Source organism: Oncorhynchus keta, chromosome 7 (assembly GCF_023373465.1).
Source record: "Oncorhynchus keta strain PuntledgeMale-10-30-2019 chromosome 7, Oket_V2, whole genome shotgun sequence".
NCBI lineage: Eukaryota > Metazoa > Chordata > Actinopteri > Salmoniformes > Salmonidae > Oncorhynchus > Oncorhynchus keta.
In genome coordinates this window covers 16077672-16090963 of record NC_068427.1, presented here as the reverse complement: position 1 = coordinate 16090963, position 13292 = coordinate 16077672, and the positions used below count along the sequence as shown (strand labels likewise).

General features: G+C 41.2%; 1 long non-coding RNA gene across 1 annotated transcript; it reads right to left on the bottom strand.

The window, feature by feature from the left end:
• Positions 1-1996: 1996 nt before the first annotated feature.
• LOC118386072 (uncharacterized) lies at positions 1997-12923 on the bottom strand. The gene is made up of 3 exons (XR_004826148.2): positions 12756-12923; positions 3550-3639; positions 1997-2750 (listed from the first exon to the last, which is right to left on the bottom strand). It is a non-coding gene; the product is annotated as an uncharacterized LOC118386072 (long non-coding RNA).
• Positions 12924-13292: the final 369 nt, after the last annotated feature.

Here is a 13292-nt window from a genome sequence, read left to right as displayed (position 1 = left end):
CATGTGTAACTTTGTGTTGTTGTATGTGTCAAACTGCTTTGCTTTATCTTGGCCAGGTCGCAGTTGTAAATGAGAACTTGTTCTCAACTTGCCTACCTGGTTAATCAAAGGTAAAATAAAAATGGACAAAGTTATTAATAACACTTTGGATGGTGTATCAATACACCCATTCACTACAAAGATACAGGTGTCCTTCCTAACTCAGTTGCTAGAGAGGTAGGAAACCGCTCAGGGATTTTACTGAGGCCAATGGTGACTAAAATAAACTCAGCAAAAAAAGAAACGTCCTCTCACTGTCAACTGTGTTCATTTTCAGCAAACTTAACATGTGTAAATATTTGTATGAACATAACAAGATTCAACAACTGAGACATAAACAACTGAGGCACAAGTTCCACAGACATGTGACTAACATGAATGGAATAATGTGTGGCCAACAACTACTGTGGTACATCTCCTCTTCATGGACTGCACCAGATTTGCCAGTTCTTGCTGTGAGATGTTACCCCACTCTTCCACCAAGGCACCTGCAAGTTCCCGGACATTTCTGGGGGGAATGGCTCTAGCCTTCACCCTCCGATCCATCAGGTCCCAGACGTGCTCAATGGGATTGATATCCAGGCTCTTCGCTGGCCATGGCAGAACATTTACCTTCCTGTCTTGCAGGAAATCATGCACAGAATGAGCAGTATGGCTGGTGGCATTGTCATGCTGGAGGGTCATGTCAGGATGAGCCTACAGGAAGGGCACCACATGAGGGAGGAGGATGTCTTCCCTGTAACGCACAGTGTTGAGATTTTCTGCAATGACAACAAGCTCAGTCCGATGATACTAACTTAATTGACGAAGGGAAAAGAAGGAAGCCTGTACAGAATACGAATATTCCAAAACATGCATCCTGTTTGCAACAAAGGCCCTAAAGTAATACTGCAAATAATGTGACAAAGCAATTCACTTTTTGTCCTGAATGCCTGGTGTTATGTTTAGGGTAAATCAAATACAACACTCCATATTCTCAAGCATAGTGACGTCTGCATCATGTTATGGGTGTGCTTGTAATCATTAAGGACTGGGGAGATTTTCAGAATAAAGATAAACAGAATGGAGCTAAAGCACATGCAAAGTCCTAGAGGAAAACCTGGTTCAGTCTGCTTTCCACCAGACACTGGGAGATGAATTCACCTTTCAGCTGAACAATAACATAAACACAAGGTCAAATCTAGACTGGAGTTGCTTACCAAGAAGACAGTGAATGTTCCTGAGTGGCCAAGTTAGTTATGACATTCATCTTGAAAATCTATGGCAAGACCTGAAAAACCGTTCAGTGGTTGTTTAGCACTGTTGACCAATAACCATTTTGACAGAGCTTGAAGAATTTTGGTAATAAAAATGGGCAAATGTTGCACAAATCAGATTTGGAAAGCTCTTAGAGACTTACCCAGAAACACTCAGAGCTGTAATCGCTGTCAAAGGTACTTCTACAAAGTATTGACTCAGGGGTGTGAATACTTATTAGATATTTCTGTATTTCCTTTTCAATAAATTTGCCAACATTTCTAAAAACATATTTACACTTTGTTATTATTTGGTTTTGTTTGTAGGTAGGTGAGAAAAAAAAAATATATATATGTTTAGTCCATATCGAATTCAGGCTGTAACACAACAGACGGTGGAATACGTCAAGAGGTAGGAATACTTTCTGAAGGCAATGTAATTATGTGCTGTCAACCCACACCAGATAATGTTATTCATATGGTGTGTTTCCTCTAAGCATGCAACTGATAAAAAATGGTGTGTCCGAGAGAGAGAATGAGAGACAGAGGGATAGATAGAGGGAGTGTGAGTGTGCATATGCGTCTATGTGAGTGTGTGAGAGTGATTTTTTAATATTTTTACTTCAACACATTATTAAACAATAATCCTGATATGTATTATAGAAGTCATGCGCTGTGTGCTCTTTGCTGCTCAATGTTTAAAAAATGACTGATGCCTCCAGTGTGTTTCTGGGTTTCAAGAGTACTTTGTTTATTGAAAATGCACATCTCCCAGAATACAGTGAAAAATAGAGGCAGTATCTTTATGAACAGCAGAAGGTTTGTTTTTGTCTTCCTGCCTGGACATTTCCTCTGGTGGGGAATTGATGTCCAGGCAATCATTCTCTTCGTTGCCTGCTACTGCTTGTTACTCTTTCACTCTGACCTTCAACTACCCTAGAGGACAGAGACCTGGCCACAGGAGAGGAGTGGGAGGGGAAGAGTGTGTGTGTGTGTGTGTGTGTGTGTGTGTGTGTGTGTGTGTGCACCTAATGTGTGAATAATTTTTCCACAGTAAATGTGATCTGTTGTACTAGCAGGTGAATGCATCTGTATGTGCAAGGTCAGTGTCATACAATTTCATACCTAGCCAGATAAAACATGCAGTACATGTAATTCCTCATACTGACCTGGCATGAGCAAGCATAAGTTAATGCAGTGGCCGTCTCTCCATAGCATGTTATAGGACAACGTATGAGGTTACTGCTATAGTCTTACAGAATACAGATAATAATGCAACTGAGTCAGTGCATCTTTTACACAGTTGTTCCTCTCATCCCTTCCTCCACACTCTCTCCTGTTTTCTATCCGTCCCTCTCTAACGTCATTCACCAGAGGCACACTCTGCCACCTTCAGGCCTGGTTCCGGCTCCGTTACCAGGAGTTTGAACACCGGCTCCACCTGTCCATTCTTCTGCATACCCTCCTCCTTCCACGCTGCATAGAAAGAATGAAAAACACCAGTAGGCCTACATTAAAGAGGAATTGATTTGTTAAATGTCATCTCTTTGCAGATTTTCAGCTTTGTACAACCCTCACACTGTCTGTGTGTGTGTGTATGTCAAAAATCAACATTCTGTGTGTGTGTGTGCGCACGCACACGCACACGCACACACACACACATGTTTTAATATCCTTTTGGGGACCTAAAATTAATTTCCATTCAAAATCCTAGTTTCCCTAACCTTAACCTTAACCCTGACCTTAACCCATAACTGTAACGAACTCCTAACCCATAAACCTAACCCATAACCCTAATTCTAACCCTAACTGTAACCCTAACCCTAAAGCTAACCCCCGAGCTTAAAATAGCCGTCGTTCTCGTGTGTCCCCCCCACCCCCACACACACACCCACACACACACAGGATTCAATTTTAATCCCAGCAAAAACACATCTCACCATACAGCCTTAGACAAACATGGAGTACAAAAGCAAAAGAAAACAACATTTCTTATAATCCTGTTCACTTGAGTCTGTACAAGCATGAATGAACGCACATACCCATCGAAACACAGACGTTCACACAGGATCCAGGTATATATGTCTTTTATAATACAAAAGCAAACCGTATCATTATCATTATCTTTGCTGCATGTTTCAGGTCATCTTTCAGGCAATATCAATCAGCTGATATGGGGCCTAAATCAAACTATTTATTGTCTGAGCAGCATCCCCCTGACCCCCAGAGCCCAAGGACCTCCAGGCCTCCTCTTGCCCCAGCTGAGCCCACTCACCCTTGGCCTGGCTACATTCTGCGGTGGGCTTCTCTGGCTGCTCTCCCCTTCTCACTGCAGCCCGGATGCGCCGCAACACGTAACTGCAGGCTGAAGGAAGAATAGTTTTCAGTTAATTAACTGTTCCTATGGGAGGAGTAACATCCATACAAGTGGTCAGTATGTGTGATTTTGGATAGTCTGTCATAGAATAGAAGAGAGATAGATAGAATGAAACACACATACAGTAATAGGAGTGATGGGAGCAATTGAAGAGTTTCATTCCAAAACGCTACATATCCAAATTAGCTTAATATGCTTAAAGGAATTATGAAAGAGATCGGTGTGTTTTTTCACTATCACTCGATGGTTTCATTTCAGAGAGACAAATAATCATGTTTTTTTCCCTAATTGCTATATACACACACCTCACTCTCAGAGAATTAAATAGTACTGCTAGGAAATGTCTGCTCTACCCAAAATTACAACCAACTAATTGCAGAATTACCTCAAAAATGGGAGACACAAGTAGAAGGGGGGAAAAGTAAAGGACTTGTCTGTCGGCCCTGCATTAAAGACCAAATTTGGTTAAAGACAATTGAGATAAATAAAAAAAAGTATACCCGTTTCATTTAAGGACCAAGAAATTGACAGTTTATGAACAGATACGCAAAGCGACACCGGATTCATTTTTTCTCTTTAGATCATTTATCTTGGAAATGTCCATATGTAGCTTATCTTTGGTCACAGGTCCAGGAATGGCTAAAGAATTGCAACATTTACCTGGGGCTAACTCTACAGATAGCACTGCTGGGTGATTTGAAATGTCAAAGTCAATCAATCAACAACATACTTTGAGCAAAAAATGTTACTTTTAATTTACAATCTGTAGAAACTATGGGAATTAGAAAGGTTCAGAACTTCAGTGAAACAGCACAGCACATTTGAAAATATGTATGGCAAATAGAAATCCAATATGGATGGTGTTAAGAGATAGATGGGAGAGGTTGAATGGAGCTAAAGGTTGGGACTAATAACAACAAGATAACTCATGTCAAATATACTGTGTCTGTAAAATGTATGTAGGTTCAGAACTTTTGTGAAACAGCACAGTTAAAAATATATAGCAAATAGAAAAAATGAACTGGATGGACATCAGGAATAGATGGGGAGGTTGAGGGTAGAGGAAGGAGAGGAATAAAACCAAACAAAATATAACAATTGTAAAATATATTGTGTCCACAGGCCGGCTCATACAGTTGAAATCGGAAGTTTACATAAACTAGTTTTAATGACTCCAACCTAAGTGTTTCAACCACTCCACAAATTTCTTCTTAACAAACTATAAATCAAATCAAAATCAAATCAAATTTTATGTCACATACACATGGTTAGCAGATGTTAATGCGAGTGTAGCGAAATGCTTGTGCTTCTAGTTCCGACAACGCAGTAATAACCAACAAGTAATCTAACTAACAATTCCAAAACTACTGTCTTATACACACAAGTGTAAGGGGATAAAGAATATGTACATAAAGATATATGAATGAGTGTCCCAGCTTTGATGCACCTGTACTGACCTCGCCTTCTGGACCGAGAGACTGAAAAACAGCTTCTATCTCAAGGCCATCAGACTGTTAAACAGCCACCACTAACATTGAGTGGCTGCTGCCAACACACTGACTCAACTCCAGCCACTTTAATAATGGGAATTGATGGGAAATTATGTAAAATATATCACTAGCCACTTTAAACAATGCTACCTAATATAATGTTCCCTACATTATTCATCTCATATGTATACGTATATACTGTACTCTATATCATCTACTGCATCCTTATGTAATACATGTATCACCAGCCACTTTAACTATGCCACTTTGTTTACATACTCATCTCATATGTATATACTGCACTGAATACCATCTACTGTATCTTGCCTATGCCGCTCTGTACCATCACTTGTTCATATATCCTTATGTACATATTCTTTATCCCCTTACACTTGTGTCTATAAGGTAGTAGTTTTGGAATTGTTAGCTGATTACTTGTTGGTTATTACTGCATTGTCGGAACTAGAAGCACAAGCATTTCGCTACACTCGCACTAACATCTGCTAACCATGTGTATGTGACAAATAAAATTTGATTTGATTTGGATGATAGCGGGGTGAACAGGCAGTGGTTCGGGTGGTTGTTGTCCTTGATGATCTTTATGACCTTCCTGTAACATCGGGTGGTGTAGGTGTCCTGGAGGGCAGGTAGTTTTCCCCCGGTGAAGCGTTGTGAGGACCCCACTGCTGCGTCTTCTTCACGATGCTGTCTGTGTGGGTGGACCAATTCAGTTTGTCTGTGATGTGTATGCCGAGGAACTTAAAACTTGCTACCCTCTCCACTACTGTTCCATCGATGTGGATAGGGGGGTGTTCCCTCTGCTGTTTCCTGAAGTCCACAATCATCTCCTTAGTTTTGTTGACGTTGAGTGTGAGGTTATTTTCCTGACACCACACTCCGAGGGCCCTCACCTCTTCCCTGTAGGCCGTCTCGTCGTTGTTGGTAATCAAGCCTACCACTGTTGTGTCGTCCGCAAACTTGATGATTGAGTTGGAGGCGTGCGTGGCCACGCAGTCGTGGGTGAACAGGGAGTACAGGAGAGGGCTCAGAACGCACCCTTGTGGGGCCCCAGTGTTGAGAATCAGCGGGGTGGAGATGTTGCCTACCCTCACCACCTGGGTGCGGCCCGTCAGGAAGTCCAGTACCCAGTTGCACAGGGCGGGGTCGAGACCCAGGGTCTCGAGCTTGATGACGAGCTTGGAGGGTACTATGGTGTTAAATGCCGAGCTGTAGTCGATGAACAGCATTCTCACATAGGTATTCCTCTTGTCCAGATGGGTTAGGGCAGTGTGCAGTGTGGTTGAGATTGCATCGTCTGTGGACCTATTTGGGCGGTAAGCAAATTGGAGTGGGTCTAGGGTGTCAGGTAGGGTGGAGGTGATATGGTCCTTGACTAGTCTCTCAAAGCACTTCATGATGACGGAAGTGAGCGCTACGGGGCGGTAGTCGTTTACCTCAGTTACCTTAGCTTTCTTGGGAACAGGAACAATGGTGGCCCTCTTGACGCATGTGGGAACAGCAGACTGGGATAGAGATTGATTGAATATTTCCGTAAACACACCAGCCAGCTGGTCTGAGCATGCTCTGAGGGCGCGACTGGGGATGCCGTCTGGTTCTGCAGCCTTGCGAGGGTTAACACGTTTAAATGTTTTACTCACCTCGGCTGCAGTGAAGGAGAGGCCGCATGTTTTGGTTGCAGGCCGTGTCAGTGGCACTGTATTGTCCTCAAAGCGGGCAAAAAAGTCATTTAGTCTGCCTGGGAGCAAGACATTCTGGTCCGTGACGGGGCTGGTTTTCATTTTGTAATCCGTGATTGACTGTAGACCCTGCCACATACCTCTTGTGTCTGAGCCGTTGAATTGAGATTCTACTTTGTCTCTATACTGACGCTTAGCTTGTTTGATTGACTTGCGGAGGGAATAGCTACACTGTTTGTATTCGGTCATATTTCCAGTCACCTTGCCCTGATTAAAAGCAGTGGTTCGCGCTTTCAGTTTCACGCGAATGCTGCCATCAATCCACGGTTTCTGGTTTGGGAATGTTTTAATCGTTGCTATGGGAACGACATCTTCAACGCACGTTCTAATGAACTCACACACCGAATCAGCGTATTCGTCAATGTTGTTGTCTGACGCAATACGAAACATATCCCAGTCCACGTGATGGAAGCAGTCTTGGAGTGTGGAATCAGATTGGTCGGACCAGCGTTGAACAGACCTCAGCGTGGGAGCTTCTTGTTTTAGTTTCTGTCTGTAGGCAGGGATCAGCAAAATGGAGTCGTGGTCAGCTTTTCCGAAAGGAGGGCGGGGAAGGGCCTTATATGCGTCACAGAAGTTAGAATAGCAGTGATCCAAGGTTTTGCCAGCCCTGGTTGCGCAATCGATATGCTGATACAATTTAGTTTTGGCAAGTCAGTTAGGACATCTACATTGTGCATGACACAAGTAATTTTTCCAACAATTGTTTTCAGACAGATTATTTAAATTATAATTCATTGTATCACAATTCCAGTGGGTCAGAAGTTTACATACACTAAATTGACTGTGCCTTTAAACAGCTGGGAAAAGTCCAGAAAATGATGTCATGGCTTTAGAAGCTTCTGAAAGGCAAATTGACATAATTTCAGTCAATTGGAGGTGTACCTGTGGATGTATTTCAAGACCTACCTTCAAACTCAGTGCCTCTTTGCTTGACATCATGGGATAATCAAAAGAAATCAGCCAAAAATTATAGACCTCCACAAGTCTGGTTCATCCTTGGGAGCATTTTCCAAACGCCTGAAGGTACCACGTTCATCTGTACAAACAATAGTACGCAAGTATAAACACCATGGGACCACGCAGCCATCATACCGCTCAGGAAGGAGACGTGTTCTGTATCCTAGAGATAAACGTACTTTGGTGCGAAAAGTGCAAATCAATCCCAGAATAACAGCAAAGGCCCTTGTGAAGATGATGGAGGAAACAGGTACAAAGTAACTATATCCACAGTAAAACGAGTCCTATCTTGACATAACCTGAAAGGCCGCTCAGCAAGGAAGAAGCCACTGCTCCAAAACCGCCATAAAAAAGCCAGACTACAGATAGCAACTGCACATGGGGACAAAGATCATACTTTTTGAAGAAATGTCCTCAGGTCTGATGAAACAAAAATAGAACTGTTTGGCCATAATGACCATTGTTATGTTTGGAGAAAAATGGGAGATGCTTGCAAGCTGAAGAACACCATTCCAACCGTGAATCACGGGGGTGGCAGCATCATGTTGGGGGGTGCTTTGCTGCAGGAGAGACTGGTGCACTTCACATAACAGATGGCATCATGAGGTGGAAAATGATGTGGATATATTGAAGCAACATCTCAAGACATCAGTCAGGAAGTTAATGCTTGGTCACAAATGAGTCTTCCAAATGGACAATGAACCCAAGTATACTTCCAAAGTTGTGTCAAAATGGCTTAAGGACAACAAAGTCAAGGTATTGGAGTGGCCATCACAAAGCCCTGACCTCAATCCCATAGAAAATTTGTGGGCAGAACTGAAAAGGTGTGTGCGAGCAAGGAGGCCTACAAACCTGACTCAGTTACACCAGCTCTGTCAGGAGGAATGGGCAAAAAGTCACCCAACTTATTGTGGGAAGCTTGTGGAAGGCTACCCGAAACGTTTGACCCAAGATCAACAATTTAAATGCAACGCTACCAAATGCTAATTGAGTGTATGTAAACTTCTGACCCACTGGGAATGTGATCAAAGAAATACAAGCTGAAATAAATCATTCTCTCTACTATTATTCTGATATTTCACATTCTTAGAATAGTATGGTGATCATAACTGACCTAAGACAGGGAATTTTTACTGTAATTAAATGCCAGGAATTGTGAAAAACTGGATGCATTTGGCTAAGGTGTATGTAAATGTCTGACTTCAACTGTATAAGCTGAAGTAGAAGCCCAGCTTGTGTTTTTCATTAGTTTACTCCAATTAGGGGAGGGGTGGTTGGGTTAGTGGAAAATAATAAAGGAAATATGCCGTACCATATACAGTGCCAGTCAAAAGGTTGAACACCTACTCTTTATTGTTGTGAGATGCAGAGTATGTGGACGGATGATCTCTGCATTTGTGGTTCCTACCATGAAGCATGGAGGAGGAGGTGTGATGCTGTGGGGGTGCTTTTCTGGTGACACTGTCAGTGATTTATTTAGAAATCATACCACACTTAACCAGCATGGCTACCACAGCATTCTGCAGCAACATGCCATCCCATCTGGTTTGCGCTGAGTGGGACTATAATTTGTTTTTCAACAGGACAATGACCCAACACACCTCCAGGCTGTGTAAGGGCTATTTGACCAAGAAGGAGGGTGATGGAGTGCTGCATCAGATGACCTGGCCTCCACAATCACCTGAACTCAAAATAATTGGATGATTTGGGGTGAGTTAGACCGTAGAGTGAAGGAAAAGCTGCCAAGTGCTCAGGATATATAGGAACTCCTTCAAGACTGTTGGAAAATAATTCCAGGTGAAGCTGGTTGAGAGAATGCCAAGAGTGTGTAAAGCTGTCATCAAGGCAAAGGGTGGCAACTTTGAAGAATCTCAAATATTAAATATATTTTGATTTGTTTAACACTTTTTTGGTTGCTACATTATTTCATATATGTTATTTCATAGTTTTGATGTCTTCACTATTAGACAATATTACATATAAAGAAAAACCCTTGAATGAGTAGGTGTGGCCAAACTTATGACTGGTACTGTGAATAAAATATATATATATGGGGAATTGGAAATGATGCAGACAATTGCATTGATGAAAGCTACAATCTGTCAGCAATATTGAAGCTGATCTACCCCGTAAAAAAAAAAAAGTACTGCTAGGTTTAACACAGTAAAATGTAAAAACTAACTACATTATTTATAAAGATACATTTGTGACATCAAATGTTTTATATATATTTTTTATAATTCAATACAGGAAGTAACATGAGATCTTTATGTATAACATTTACATTGACCATTTTAGTAATTTAGCAAATGCTCTTATCCAGAGTGACTTATAGGAAGTATATTCATCTTATGCTAAGCTAAGCGAGACATCCACATCACAGTCAAATATACAGGATATGAACATTCCATTCCAGCTAAACAGTGCATATCATTTTGCATAAAAAACACATGTTTCTATAATCTGTGAATTAAAAATCTGAGAGCATTCATATTTTACACAAACATAAAGGTAAGCAATCATTTCTGATGAAAAAACACAATTGTGAAAAAATGGTGGATAAAGTGAATCGTAAATAAACTCTTCAATTATAACTACATATATTGGATATATGCTGCAGGCTGCGGTATTTCATGCAACAACAGCCCCAGGCACAGTGAGGTCAAATACCCCATACTGTTAGTGTTAATAACCAGAGAGTTATGAATGATAACTCTGTGTACAGACTCAAGGATTCAGGAAGCCGATGTAGCCTACTTGTTCAATAGCTAGTCCTGACCAAAATCATTGGGTGAAAAGTCCCTGAGGAGATGAACGGTATAGAATCTAATCAGGACTATATGAATGGCAGACGTTACCGAAACAGTATGTCCACTGTTGTTTGGATGGAATATATCTAGCTATCATCATTGGAGCTCACTCTGAATAGGTGAATACTTTCATTGAATAATTCAATAATAAGGCTCAATGAAAGCCCCCTTGATTGTTCACGACAGCATTTCTGAGCCAGAGGTAAGTTGTTTGATTGACTCAACTGCTAGGTTGCAGGAGTTTGTTCACTTAGTTGGGTTATTTTCTTTAAAAAATAACAAGGTTGTGTTGTTAATGCTGCGTTATTGGTGCTGTGATTTATTGAGATATGACCCAGGGGAACAGAAGACTAGAGATGTAGTTTAGTAGGGGCGTGGCTTTCAGATATTTCTTTTTAGCCACCCGTGAGAGTAAATGTCATTCATGTTCATCTGTTCTGTTGTATATTTATTACATGTTAAGGTTGAACATTGACACCTTTTCAGCTTCACTGAGGCTTGCAGAAATGTATGTTGCATAAAAGCCTATGCATATCCCATTGTTGGGATAGATACCACCTTATTATAATATGTAATAAATAGTCTTAATATTCTAGAAGAATGTGTAAAATGTGAAAGAAAGTAAGGACATTTTTAATTTGCAGTAAACTTAACATGATGAACAGGAATTAAATGTACTTTCCCAGGTGGCCAATAAGATCTATAAGAAAGCCACGCCCCTAACAAGCCACACCTCCGGACAATAACCTGACAGTTACATTAAAAAAAGACACAGCTGCTAAGTCAACCCAGCATGAAAGTAAAACAATATTCAACTGAAGGTTAAACAAACACATTTTTGGGTAATGCAAACAACCCAACATGTTGGGTGATTCAAGCAACCCAACTGGCTGGGTCAAAACCAACCCCCTGTGTGTTCTGTCCAATATACAAAAGAACCCATATTGGGTTGTTTTCAATCCAGCATTTGTTATAGTGTAAATAGAATTCCACCCCTATTGACTTCTCTCCTTGAAAAGTGTGCCTGAATGAACACCATGTATATGTGAAGTGGAATTCAACAGGTAGTTTGTGGGCCTACATATACTGGTTAACAGTCATGTAGCTTCCCTCAACTGACTTTAGATATTCCAACGGCTATGTCAGTGTTATGATCACATTATGTAACCCTGACAGAGGATTCAAATAAAGTGTATCCACATATTTCATTGAGTGCTCCAACACCATGTATTATAGTACCATAGAACTCTTAAGTTTTTCCTGTGTATAAGCCCAATTATTTGATTCCTGTCATTGTCGTTGAGCAGTGAGCACCCCTCCTACTTTGCTGAAGAGCGAAGGACTAATTGAACTGACATATTTCATGGGTTTAAAAGTACTTCATAATGACAAAGTATACAGGTTTGAATGGGGAATACTGAAGGCATATGGCTTTCGGTATTATTCATTTTAGAAATATGCTGACTCATGCTTTCAGTTGCAAACTCTAATGAGAAACACTCTTTTCACGCCACTTTGATACAGCTACGACCTGAAGTTACTTTTCCGTAGCAAGTCAGGAGAACTTACACAGCAGGTTGGGATAATTAACGTAGCAGGTAAGAATAATTAGATTAAGGTTAGGAAAGGGTTAGGGTTAACTGTATCAAAGTGGCGTGAAAACAGCGTGTCGCAAACTCTAATAGACCCTGTCTCTTTGTCTCAATCGGAATCCTCTTCCCATCTCTTCTGTTCTTTCCACATAAGCCTCATGGCCTTTACGACAACTCCACCCAAGTTGCAATTAACTCAGCAAGTCACAAGACCTATTTACTGTACACTTGTTTTGACGTGTTTATACAAGTGGGTAGTTGCAGAGGGAATGTGTATCAGACAGGGAAGGGAAGGCACTGCTGTAATGCTGACTAAAACCAAGGCAGGAAAACACTGCCAAGCCTCAAGGAGAACTTATCTAGTCATTATGCATTTTCATGTTGCTATCACCGACATAGCCTAGCTATCTCAGAGCCTTATATTGGGTAAATATAAGTCTCTGGTATATCTAATACAACGTGAATTTAGTAGCAGATATTTGAAAAGAGACTCACAGTTGATGATCAGTCACACCATTTCACACGGAGATGTCACAGATACACAACGTAGTTAGCTAAATTGTCTGATGAAATACAAAAAGGCGTTTTTTAGTCTCTCCAGCACTGTCAACTGCTGTGGCTTCTCTATGTCAAAACAATTGTTAACCCCTCCCCTGACCAACCCCCTAATGGCATGACTCATTGGGAGGAGTGTGGTGTGCACTGCACAGGCATGACTTGAAGAGAGGGAAGGACAGTCAAAGTCCAGGTTAATCATACGATGTCACCTGTTATGATTGCCTCTGAAGCATTTTGTATCTGTACTGATGAATGTTATTGATGTGTGCCACTAGGACAGCACACTTGACATTTACTCATTATTACGATTGGTTTACTATTTAACTTAGGGCTTGGCCCCTTTTTTCCCCATGTAAATATTATCTGTATACCCATTTGTTTACTCCTGTTTGTAGCACCTCATGAAGCAGGTCTTGTCTGCTACGTGATATAAAGGACTGGAGACCCCTTAGCACTGCACATGAATCAGAGCAA